General features: G+C 37.9%; 1 pseudogene; it reads left to right on the top strand.

The window, feature by feature from the left end:
• Positions 1-10202, top strand: part of LOC114611483 — a 158588-nt pseudogene extending 148386 nt beyond the window's left edge.
• Positions 10203-13956: the final 3754 nt, after the last annotated feature.

The raw sequence follows: 13956 nt of genomic DNA, 5'->3' as shown, positions 1-13956 counted from the left end.
CAGGAACATCCTTCTCTCGATGTAAGAAACCCTTGACCAGGGTTCCAGATGATCCTCAAATCTGTACCAGCTGCAGAAATACAGGCCACCATGGTCCCATAACAGCACCTTCCCAGAAGACTGCATCTGATAAGAAGGTCACTTCACAGCCCAGGGTATTTAGATTCCAGGTAAAAGTCACAAGACAAGCATCAAAGGTCAGAAGAAGCTTCTAGTTGATTAGTTACATAGGATGGAAAGATAAACCCTGGAAGAGAGGAAAAACCTTTTGGTCCCCTGTCTAAAAATAACGACGTGACCTCAGGTATCTCTTTAACCAGTTTCTCAGATTTCTTCGTCTCTGATTGTCATGATGGTACTGTGCTTAAGATAGCAGGGAGAAGTAATGGCATGATGTACAGAAGACACACAGGAGTCTCAGTGAATTACTGCTCCCCTTTTGAAATGTATGAATACTGACAAGCTCAATCTACTGTCACGAGCCTGTGGGTATGATGACCAGAGGGCTTTGAACACAGAAGGAGACACAGAGCTATTTAATCACATGCTGAAAAGCAGTTGTGTCAGCCTTCAAGTGAAATTCTAGTGCTTTGCCAAGGCCCGGATCACTTTTTGGAAATACATTATTTCTTTTACAACTGAAAATAATATGTGTTCCTTTTTCATAATCTGGAAAAAGTATTTTTCAACCTTTATTTTAGTATGTTTGTTTATGTGTTTAGCATTGTACTGGGAGCAAAGAAGGGACTCAGAAATGCTAGGCGAAGACTTGACCTGTCCTCCATGGCTGCATCCTTTGTGCTGTTTTCTTCTGATTTTTTATTGTGACACCAATTTTTAAGTCTCCCAAACAGGGTTTAATTCATGTCACTGTTGCCTCAGCCTCCTGAGGCACTAGAAAAACAAGACTGTGCCATCAAATCCCACTAAAATTGGGATTGCTATATTGATTTTAAACAAATGAATTTTGTTATGACATGTTCTACTAGAGTGATATTTGAATGATCTTTAAAACATAAGGAAAAACTCTCTCTCTCTCTCTCTCTCTCACACACACACACACACACACACACGTGTGTGCACATGTGCGCGCGCGCGCGCGCGTGTGTGTGTGTATGTGTATCACAGCCGAATTTTAATATATATCATGCATAAGTATTGTAAAGCATACAGTTCACACAAATATTTTGTGGCAACTAAATATTTAAATTTTTTAATGAAACAGCATTTGGATTTATCTTAAGATTTAGGTAGGAATACTAAACAGAGACAGGCTTCCAAAGTGGGCATGGGTTTTTCAAGATAAATGCCGAAACATTCCAGTGACCTATAGCTTCTAAGGGATATCTCAAATTACAGTTTATGACTTTATTATATTTCACTGAATAAAATGTTAAAGGGAATTTTAATTCTGTCTTTAATGTGATTTTAAATAACTGACTAATGTCATTTTCATAGAGTTTTACATGTACTCTAAATAATGTATCTAAATAACTTTAGATCATACTCTAAAATAATTTTATTCCCTATGGTAATTTTTAAAAACTTGTACAGAAATATAATATGCTAGGACATAGGTTTTAATACATATTTCAATATTATCTTTTAATGTACCAATTTTGATGATTTTATTAAAATCTACAGCTAAGTATTATAAAGGCCTCCTAGTGTAGTAGGATAAAATCTCTGCCAAATTATCATGTTTTTTTACGCTCCTCTTCTCACATGACCTCAAGTGTCTTCATATATGTGTCGGTCATTTATTTTTACGTTTTAGAGCATCATCTGAGCACAGGATTTTCCCATGATTCGACTGGTCTCCACCAAAATATCCAATGCTTGGAAGAGTTCTTGAGACATATGAGGCATAAATCACTTGCCTGAGCACACATTGTAAAATGTTTCCCCACATATTTTTTATCTGGCCAGATTAATCAACCTTTCCAGAACTTAAAAATAAATAAATAAATAAATAAATAAATAACCTCAAGAAGTATAAAAGTGAAGCATCCACTTCAATTAATATAAAAATGGAAACTATTTAAACTACCTGGTTAAAACTATAATTTCCAAATGATTAACAAAAGCTGAATATAACTATATTGAAGACAGAGATCAAGATGCTGTTTTCTGAAGTACAGTCTGAATGGAGGAGACAAAGAAGTACACCTACTACTGAGGGCAAATAATAAACATTGACAGTTTTGGTGTAAGAAAATTAAAGGTTAGGGCAAAATAAGATCAGATAATAAGCACATTTGCTATAGCTGAGGGGATAGGTTATCTGAATGATAACAGTGAAAGTATGAGTGGGAAAGGGCAAACTATGTAAATAAAAGTCTATTATAAGCCACAGGTGGTGATACATGCCTTTAATCCCAGCACTCTTAGTCAGAGACAGGTGGATCTTGGTGATTTTAAAGTCAACCTGGCCTACAGAGTAAGCTTCAGGACAACTGGGCTGCTACACAGAAAAACCTTGACTCAAAAAAACGAAAAACAAAAAACAAAACAAAATGTACTAGAAATTCAAAAAGAAATAAGAGAAATCAGCATAATTATAATACTGAAGAACAGAATCCAGCACTTTGTCTAACAGATACTTGAGATAAGCAAACAAGAAATGAGAAAACACATGTACAACTGGCCAAGCTTATTAACCCAGCGTGAACAAGTATGTATCAAATTCTGCAACCAAACAGAACTGCTTCCATATAACCACCATGCGTGTGTGTGTGTGTGTGTGTGTGCTTATACTGTATGTGTGTGGATGTATGTGTGTGGATGTATGTGTATACATGTATATGTACCCATGTGTATGCATGCATGTGTATGTGTTTGTGTGTGCATGTACATGTGTGCATGTCTGTCTGTCTGTCTGTCTCTCTCTCTCTCTCTCTCTCTCTTTGTGTGTGTGTGTGTGTGTGTGTGTGTGTTTATGTCAGAGTTAAGTATTATGTAGTTATTGTTTGGGGATTAGGATAAAGCTAGAGGTATAGTTAGGATTATGATTAAACCTAAGATTATGATTAAAACTAAACTTAAAAATAGAGTCAAGTGAGAAATATATTTAGAATTTTGGTTATGGTTAGAGCTTGGGTGTTAGGACTATAGCAGTTAGTGTTATTAATTGTTAATGATTAGTTTTTCACTTAGTTTTAATGTTTAGGTGATATAGAGAGTAAGGTTTGGGGTACGGTCTGTTTAGGGCTATTGTTAGTGCTAGGGTTAGTGTTAGACGGAGTTAGGACTTGAGACTGTTTTCGTATACTTCTAAGATTAATATTTGAGTTAAAGGTAAGGTTGTGGTTAGACTAATGTTCAGGGGTAAGGATCCAGCTTGGAACAGTATTGCTATTGTTTCTTAGGTTAACCTCAGGGTTAAGGTTAGGCCTAGGTTGTCATTAGGGTTAGTAATAGTCTTGAGGTTAGTATTAGATCTGGGTTTAAAGTTAAGATAAGAATCTGTGACACAGTATTATGATTATAGGTAGGTTAGGTTAGATCAGAGCTAGGGTTAGACTTATGGGTAGAGTTGATATACCTCATATAATTTTTTGAGTTTTATGGAGTTGCTGCTGCTGCTGTAGCTGTTATTATTGTTTAAATTAAATTTAGGATTACTTGTGGTGATGTCATACTTTAATTCCAGCACAAAGGAAGCAGAGAGAGGTAGAGCTCTTTGATATACATGGGTTCCAAGATAGCCACAACTACATAAAGAAACCCTGTTTCAGAAAACAAACAACAACAGCAAACAAACAAAAGCAAAAAGTTTTACTTTCAAATGAAAGCATTATTGCAAAATCTATAGTTATACTGAATAAAACCTGTGCTTCCAATGTTAATTTTGGGGAGTTTTCGCATGATCACAAGCTTAGTAAATATCTACACTGTTCTTGCTTCCTCATAGTCTAACAGTGTTAGATTATGCTTATGGACATAGAATGCCGAGAGAAAAGCCAGCCCAGGTCTCTAGTCTGCTTTACAGAGTGTGTACCTCTGCCCACATTAGGAATGGAAGGTTTCACATGGGTCAGTGCATGAAAAAGTGAGAAAATTACTCATAGATTTTTTAAGAATAAAAAATACCTTCTTTTAACCCATTCTCTGGGTCAGGACATTAGATCTATAGTGGATAGGATAAAAGTTGGGTATCTCATCAAAGCATATAGAAAAATTCTTCATCTCTTACCCTCTCATGGATAGTGCTATTGTAATGGAATACCTGGAGAATGATGGAATTTCTTTTTAGGAAGTAGCAGAGAAGCCCAACAGGATAGAGATCTGGAAGAGGCTGCAAATAGCAGCTAACTACTTGTGGAAGCCTTTGAATGTGTACAGATGACAGGAAAAGGCATGCACACATTCCTTTCTGACTCATCTTTGACAACAGAAAAGATGGGAAGCAGTTTGAGGTGAAGGGAAATCACAATAAAAGAAGGAAGAAAATGTATTCAACTTAGATGGGGTTGCGTTGAGTTTTCTGAGTACTTTGGAAGTTCAGAAAGGAAGTAGACAAATGGGGAGAGTGTTATCAATTGGTGCAACCATACCAAGGACGTATACAGGGCTGGGTGCCATCTTATGAATACAGAGTATGCTCAATCAGAGAGGGGAGCTGGGAACGATAAAGAATCTGAAACTCATTCTATAAGGAAAAATTAATGTCTTGCCTATAAAATAAAATAATAACATAAAGATGAATTAGGTCTGTGGCCTTGGTGTCTGTTAATGTAGAAGAGATTCTGTGCTGGATAGTTTTATGTCAATTTGGCAGGCACTAAAGTCATCTGTGAGGAAGGAACCCCAATTAAGAAACTTATCTCCGTAAAATCCAACCTGTAAGACATTTTCTTAATTAGTGTTTGATGATGAAGAGCCCAGCCCTTTGTGAGTGGTAACATCCCTGGGCTGGTGGTCCCGAGTTCTATAAGAAAGCAGGCTGAGGAAACCATTAGGAGCAAGCCAGTAAGTAGCACTCCTCCATGGCTTCTGCATCAGTTCTTGCCTCTACCACCCTGTCCTGTTTAAGTTCCTGCCCTGACTTCTTCAATGATAGACAGTACTGTGGAAGTGTAAGCCAAATAAATTCTTCCTCCCCAACTTGCTTTTGGTCATGATGTTTCATCACAATAGTAACAAAATAGCTAACTAAAGCATGCCAGTAGCAGGAGTGGCATATTGCTGTGATAGACCTGACTGTGTTGTTTTGGGAAGGGAAGGACTATGGAAGAACTCTGAAACATTAGACTAGAGAAGCCATTGAGTGGTGAGCCAGTGGGCTGTTCTGTAGGCACTTAGGAGATAGGAATGTTGAGAGCAGTACAGATGACAGAAGTTGGATTGAGACGTTTCAGAGGGAAACAAAAACTCTACTGGACTTTTTGGGTGACAAATCTGTGTTGTCTAGTCAGCTGAAGCTGTTGAATAAGCTGTGATTAACAGGAGACCAGAATCACTGAAGCAAGACTATTGTCTTACTGGAAAAATGGATGCAAGTCTACTACTGGATCTGAGAAATTAGCAGTGATTAAGAAGAGATTAGCATCACTGAGGTAAAGTCTTTGGGAAAGTGTTTCCTGAGACTCAGCATACAGAAGCTATGTTCCAGAAGTGGCTAAGGTTGTACCTCACACTGGCAACAAAACTTGGTAGTGTAAAAGTCATCCTGGTGGTACTGGTTTTGAAGGCATGGTGCGGTCATAAAGAGCAACTGAAGTTTGGCTCTGTGAAAAGACAGAAGCCACTGGTGAAGTTTCAGTCTCAGTAGCAAGACTTAAGGAGTCATGTGGAGCAGTTTTTAGCACGATGAAGGGATCCTAGGAGAAGTACTTAGTGAAAGTATAGCCCACTTGCAGCAGAAGACTCCAGCACTTTGGAGATGCCATTACTATGGATGACTACCAAGAACATCTTCATTGGTGAAGGAGAGCTTGCCAGCACTGCAGAGAGCAGAGCTGGAGAAGTGACCCAAGCCCTTTGGAGGAAACCAGAAGACCATGAATAGATCCCAGATACTGGACATTGTGTTATTTACACTGTTGGAGTTTTGGGTTTGCTTTGGTCTGACTGTAACTGTGCCGTGGTTCGTCCCTCTTGAAGTAAGAAAGTAGTAGATTTATTTTTGATTTTACAGGAGTCTACAGTTGAGAGACTTTATACTTAAAAAGAGAGAGAGAGAAGGAATTTGGATTTTTAAAAGGGACTGGGTATTTTTAAGCAGACAATTCTTAATGTGTTTGAATTTGTAAAGACTTTTAAAAGTATTTGTGTTTTTAATGTGATATATTAAGGATGAATGAGAAAGGGAAGGTTATGGCTTAACAGTGATGTGTTTGTGGGTCAAGTTGTGCTGAATAGTTTTATGTCAGCTTGACACATGCTAAAGTAATCTGTGAGAAGGGAACCTCAATTTTAAAAAAAAAAAGCCTCTCTAAGATTTCCTCTTCAACTTTTCGGTCATGGTATATCATCACAGTAATAGTAACCCTAAGACAGAGCTAATATGGCCTCAGTGCACTTCAGAGGGATGTTAGAGTTGGAATGAGAATTGTGTTGGTCCTATCATAGCTTCTCAAAGAAGGCCTGCTCCCTCTTCCAACGATCTTCTTTACTTTGCTTTTCTCCTAAGTAAGGTAATACAATCACATTCCTGGAGTTGTGACCATTCTGCAAGGATGTGATCCAGGCTCAGTTGATGACAAACATGAACTCCTTCCTTCTGAGCCCCTGTTCTCTGCCATCACATATCTGCATCCCAACTTGCACTGCTTGTGAGCCCTGAAAATCAGTTCTCAAATAGTGCTTCTTCGTTCTGACCAGAAAAGGAGCACTGAATCTTTTCTGTGTAACTCATTTCATTGGATTCTACCCTGCCAACATTTGCTGTCTTCTGATTTGTCTATGTGGTACAGAGTTCAGATGCTTGAGATCAGTCACACAGTGCATATCTATGGAGGTGCTGGGCAGCTAATCAATGAGAAGCCTGAGCTCACCATCAGGAACTAAAGCTTTCCTCTATATGGGCCTCACTACAACTACACCTCAACTCTTAACTCAAGTGCTGAGGTTCCTTCTTGTAGCTATGTGGGGTACTGCCTGCAAGTGTTCAGTTACTTCTTTGGCTTTCAACACAATTCCACATTTGAATGGAACAGCATGTTGCTACCTTTGGAAGATGTATTAATCCAGTTTGCTGAGACCATGACTAATTTTATCTGATATCAAGTATTGGGCAACAGAAACCTTAAGATGCAGGCACATCTTTTCCTGTAAGTGCTGGGTGTGACTAAAGCAATAAACCTGAATTATTTCTAAACATGACTACCATTTTGGAAGCTTGCTCTTGATTACAAAAATTATCAGCTCAAGGGAAAGTCTTGCCAGGCTGGCACCCTTTCCACTGACTAGACTATTCTTCCCCCACCCCCCATAGCTTTTAACTTAGGCTTCATACCACACCTCTCATTTCATAATGGTTTGAAATAATGATGCTATCATTAGAAGGTAGAAACAAGATGCACTGCCTGTGGTAGTCCAAATGTTTTCCAAAAGCCTAAAGAACATACAGGTTTGAGGAAATTTACATATTAGCAAATTCTTATTGAAGGTTAGTGTGGTATGTATATAGGTCAGGATTCATTCCTTTTTCATGAGATATTTATTAAAACTATATTTTTAAAAAAATAGTATAAAGAATGATCAGATTCTCATTCCACCTTCAGGAAAGTGAAGAGGGGAGATGTATACTCAGGAAGACTTAGACTTTTTGCTAAATGGCCTGGCTTCTCATTCCTGAAAAATATTTTCCTACAAGGTTTATATCTTATCCCCTGAGCAGCACAACTGTGCTTGTTGGAGGAAAGGTGTGACACAAGAATTAAAAAATGTTAGATCTTAATGCCCAGTGCTGAGTTTATATGACATCCTAACACCATGCTAAGTGATCTACATGAATTATCTCACATGACATAGCTAATATTATTATATCTATTTTACACATGGAAAAGCTACAGTCTAGAAAGATGACAACACTGATAAAATACAGAGCAAGGATTTGAATGAGGTAACACTGAATTGAGAACCACCTTCTTAATTGTGGTCCTTAGCTTTGATAGACAGAGGTGATTCTTTGAGCCAGAATGGCCAGTAGCCTAATGGTCTGTGGAATCTGTAATCCTTCTCTTTCTCTTAAGTTATAGGCTGAAATATGTTTAACAGTAGAGTATAATGTGTTCAAAGTCACACTTGCAGACTTTCCACCTAGGAAGGCTTCATGAATTCATACAAATATATAGATTTAAACAGCCCTGTCTTTAGAAAAAAGACATGTAGATGAACACATGGCGTGAGTCTTACAAGGGAGTTAATATAATTACCAATTTCATGCAATTTTTACAATTGTGGTAAATATTTCTCCCTTTTCAAAAGCTATAATACACTGATGCTCAAAACCTATTGTTTGAAGCTCACTCTCAGACTGAGCTTTGCCCTTCCTACGGTACCCCTCTTCTAAAGTACAGATACTGCAAGCACAGTAGCACATTGAGTTGTGAATAAGTAGATACAAGTAGTTTTATTATACTCTTCAGTTCCTATGAGCCAAGAAACCCTTGCAGAATGCACAATGAATCTCATACAAGAACAAAAATATCCAATATCTGGGTAGAATTTGTCTCAGACCAGGGGATGAGAATCCACACTGACCATCATGCATGGGGTGATGATGCTTCTGTTTCAGAATATAGACAACTGTTTCTATGTTCTAACATTCAAATGATAGTCTTAATGCAATTTTGATATACAAGTGACTTTGAAAAGTTACTTGTGGATTTTAGATATTTATATAAACAGTGTTCTTAGACTCTATTCCTAATGGTTAAGCTTTTTTGAGGAACACAAGGAGAGAGCTATTTCTAGAGATGTGGAGAAGATCTACTTTCCCATATACCTTTCATCTTAGTCACAAAGATGTTAGGACAGACACAGAGACAGACAATGGCTAGCCCAAGATAAACTGAAATTTGACTCAGACCAATCGAAGATAACCAAAATTAGACCTTCCAGTCTTACTGCGGTTGCTGAAGTTCTAATCAGTCAATCAGCCTTATAGGAGGTTTCTTAGTTAGGATTTTCATAGCTGTGAAGATACTCCATGAACAAGGCAACTCTTATAAAGGACAACATTTGATTGTGGCTGGCTTACAGGATCAGAGGTGGTTCAGTCCATTATCAACAAGGTGGGAAGCATGACAGCATCCAGGCAGATGTGGGGCTGGAGGAGCCAAAAGTTCTACATCTTGACCCAAAGGCAAACAGGAGAAGACTGGCTTCCAGAAAGCTAAGATGAGGGTCAAAAAGCCCATCCGAACAGTGGCAAGGCCACATCTCCTAATAGTGCCACTTCCTGGGCCAAGCATATTCAAACCACCACAGGAGGTTTCAGTGTAAGGTGTCTTTTCAAGCATAAATATTCTACTGTCATCATTGTGCTAGTTTGTGTTAGATAACAGATCTGGATACTCTGTTCCATTTAAAGATTTTTGGAAATATAATTACATCGTTTTCCGTTCTTTTCCTCTTTAGAACATGTATCGCTCCTGTGGTCAGCTCTCACAGCCTAAAGAAATCCAGACTATAGCTTCAGGCATCAGTTTCTCTGAGGCAGAGTTAAAAAGACCCTGCAGCTGCCGCACTGTTGATGCCTAAGAAGAATCAGATTGCCATCTATGAAGTCCTTTTTAAGGAAGGCGTGATGATTGCTAAAAAAAGATGTCCACATGCCCAAACACCCCAAGCTGGCAGACAAGAATGTGCCAAACCTTCATGTAATGAAGCCCATGGAGTCTCTCAAGTCTCGAGGCTATGTGAAGGGGCAGTTTGCTTGGAGACATTTCTACTAGTACCTTACAAATGAGGGCATCTCCGAGATTACCTACACCTACCTCCGGAGATCGTGCCCGCCATCCTGCGCAGCAGCTATCCAAAGCTGGCAAGCCTCAACCCAAAGTTCCAGAGGGTGAACGGCCTGCAAGATTCACAAGATGGGAGGTAGACAGAGACACCAACAGGAGTGCTGTGCCCTCTGGAGCTGACAAGAAAGCTGAGGCTGGGGCTGTCTCAGCCCAACCAAATTCCAGTTTAGAGGCAGCTTCGGTCATGGATGTGGTCAGTTGCCTCAAAGAAGTTGGAGATTATGATGTATTGAATAAACTTTAAAGAAAAAACAGTCATGATATATGGTCTAACGGCTCCTAAATTATGGTCCTATCCAATGCATGGCTCTCCCATGCTCATTTTTACATAGGCTATGCTAGGCTGAGCTAAATGAGCTGTTGTGGAACTTCTTACAACCCACTCAAAGGATCTAAATGTCAAATGTTTTTCTCTGCTTGGGGGATTTCCCTACATGCTCTTCTCCGGTTCTCTACCAGCCATCCTCTTCGTAGTGACAACTTTCCTTTAACTTCAATCTATCTCTTTTAAGGAAGCCCCTCTTGGAGGTTTAGGGCAAAAATACAATGGTATCCATGTCTAATATAATGTTAATGGAACTCCTGATACTCCCTTGTAGATAGAGGGTCAAGAGGCCGTCACCTGATATTCTACCCATTGTTCTCTACCCCATCCCTCAGATATTGATGAGCTCGACAAATGTTAAAGTACAAATGAAGCCAAGGGTTAATTGAAGTAGGGACTCCATGATACAGTTTCCATGAGGTGGTTATCCACAATGGGATAAAGGTTGGAAGTGTTGCAGTTGGTTGGGAATCAGTGTGAACAAAAGCTCTTTTTGGTGGGGAACTGTACCTTACAGTGAACCTTCTGCAGTGTTAACTGATTAGAACTGCAGTGATGGTGGACAGGTTAGGAATGTTATAGGTCCAGGACCTAATAATAATTTATCTTAGATTATCTTTAGCCCTCTTCAGAGTCATCCCTTCCCCACTTCTGTGATGATATAATATTCCAAATAATATACAATCATACCACGAGCTTTCTCCAACCAAAGCACTGAGAGTTTTCCTCTTTGAGAAACCTGTCTGCCTGGTGTTCCTACTAATGTATATGAAATGGGTCTTCATTTATGGCTTTCTTCATTCTGTTACTCTAAAACCTTCACGAACCTATCTATTACCACATTGGAACATAGAATTTAAAATAAACTGAATCTATGCTCCTGGATGGTGATGATTTATGTGTAGCTTTAGAATAAAGTCTTTCTTATTGTATTTGAGGTAAGGGCTGTGTTTATGTACCCACATATGCACATATACAGAATTCCTGGGATTATGAAAAATGGACTGTTATGTTATGAAAATAGATATATTAACAATATAATATAACTTTGAAAAAAATGAAATTCTAAAAGTGAGTCAAGTAACTCACAGAAAGTCAGAGGAAAGGAAACAAGAAAGAACAAACAACATAGAGAGCAAACAGAAAACGGCATAATTAGATTCTAATATATCAATAATTATAATAAATAAAAGGCTCTAGTTAAAACACAAAAGAAACTTAATTTAATTTCTTTTGAATTTCTAAAAACTAAAATAAAAAATAAAACAAAGATCCAAACCAAGATTCTGTGCAGGAAAATTCTATAAATTAGATGCTAATTCTATAACTCCTTTCCAGAAAACATGACTCTCCTCAGCACCTCCCTTCTATGAGAGAGTATAAATAGTCAACAGACTTGTCTGTGATGATCTTGGTCAGCAGGCACAGCAGAACACCTGAAAAAATGGTGGCAGTTTGACTTCGAGGCTAGTCAGCAAATCCATTAAACTCAGATGCATTTTTGTTGGGAGAAGAGAGATGCAGTAGAAGATGAATGTCTGCCACACATCCTGGAGCAGAGGTTACAGCTTAGACTATTCATCTATTCTTGACAGAAAGTTTTAACCTGAAGTCTTATCTGTGTTGTCTCTGACAGTATGGGAGTTACAGAGTCTAGACTTTTCAAAATAACATTTGTAGTTGTTTTACTCAAGTCCTAGGGTTTAAAAGCTGCTAATTTCCCAGGCTGTGTTTCTGGCTGTGCCTTTGTAAATGGCTGGGCTATACAGCCTGTTATTTAGCTGATGTACCACAATTACCATTTGCTGACCTCCCCACACACTTGATGCAGTTCATTGTGCAAGAATATTTTCTCTTTGTTTGAGTTGCAAGGATTAAAAGCATTATAGCTTAATCTCTTTGATGCATCCAGCCCATTCTTAAATTGAATGTTTTCCTATTAAATCTCCTACTGAGAACTAATTCACTGAAACTGTAGCAACAGAAGCAGGAATCCTGATTAATTACAGTACTTCTGCCTCCATGAATCTCCAAAATATCTAATAACAAAAGGCACTTATACAAATCTACAAGGTTAATAAATGTTTCATGTAAAATAAATGTAATTTGAAATAAAGAACTTCAAAGCTTTTGAACAGAAATAGGGAGGGAGGAAAATGAGGACCATAGAGTAAAGGAACCGGTGTTTACGAATTCATATGTATTAAAGGCTCAAATCACAGCAATTTTCCATCTAACTCAAAAACTAATTCATATTAGAAAATCAACACACACTTGGTTGGCCTATTCTTCTTGAAATGGAGAACATGAATTTATAAATTTAATTATGCATTCAAGTCAGAAGCTTCGATGCTGCCAACAGATTTACAGCTTCAACATACAGAGCAAAATAAAGTAAACTGTCAAGGAGGGAGTCTGCACATCACATCTGCTTTCAGTAGGTGAGTTACACTGATCATTCTCTGTATGGTAGCCATGGAGATGAGAGAGGGCTTCCCCTTTGCTGTCCTTTGTTACCAGTGCCCATCAGGAGACCCACATCAGGCATGTCTAATGCAGACAAATGAATGCCATTTTTTTTTTATGTTCTTCAAATAATGTCTTGGATCAGAGCAAGGGGAACTGCAAACATCTCAGTCTTATACACAACAGGATCTGTGTGCCCCGTGAATAATAAAGCAACAAGTAGTGACCTAACTATTGGAATCACAGGAAGTCTGTGAGATGGAATGTGTTTCTACACTTGAAACCCAGAATTTGTTGACATGTAAAACTCATAATCTAGTTGTATTGTTTTTCTCACTGTAGTCTTGACTTAAGTTTTATTTCAGACGAGATGGATTTTACTTATGAATTTTTGTTGCATGAGCTTTTTTCCTTACTTTCTTGGAGAGGTTTAGTTTAACCAGGCTTGTTTTACAGTCCAAAACTGAAGCCTTTATAATGCTTTTTTTTTTTAACCACAAAGCACTATGTTAAATAAAATGACAATGTTGTATCATGCCCAGGCACACAATCATAGTCCTTAGAAATGAATTTAGCTAGACAAGAATTAATTCCACTTCCTTTTGTACAGTGAGGTATAACTATAAAATTTGAAAATATGAAATTACTCCAAAAGATATCACCTGTCAATCCAATATAAAAATCATTGTTTGTACCTCTCCTTATTTCCTCACAGTTAGACTTTACTAAAGGTCTTCCAAGCATCCAAACATTGTAAAACCCATTGCTCATTTTACTTTAAGTTTTTTTGATAATTTCATAATAAATATATTCTATTTTTATCATTTCTATTTCTTCAGGTCTTCCTATGTCCTCTCACTCCCTCTAAAATTAATATTCTATTATCAGCAGCATCATTATTTTTATACATACATACACATCACTTGCTAAGTCCATTTACTCTCATGTATATGAACATGAATAAAGGAATTTTAATACAACGACATGACTGCTCTGGCATAGGATCACATCCAAAGACCTTCTAGGTCTGAGTGAGCCAGCTGGAATGATACATGTTTAATCCCTTTAGCTGGAATACAGACACACTCTTAGTACACACCTTTAATCCCAAACAATGAAGGTATAATTAATTTTTAGAAGGAAGATTCAAAATTTTAAAGTGATATCTAATTGAGGAACAGACAAAAT

The sequence above is a fragment of the Grammomys surdaster genome, unplaced genomic scaffold, assembly GCF_004785775.1.
Source record: "Grammomys surdaster isolate TR1022 unplaced genomic scaffold, NIH_TR_1.0 126113, whole genome shotgun sequence".
Taxonomy (NCBI): Eukaryota; Metazoa; Chordata; class Mammalia; order Rodentia; family Muridae; genus Grammomys; species Grammomys surdaster.
This window is presented reverse-complemented; position numbering and strand designations above follow the sequence as displayed.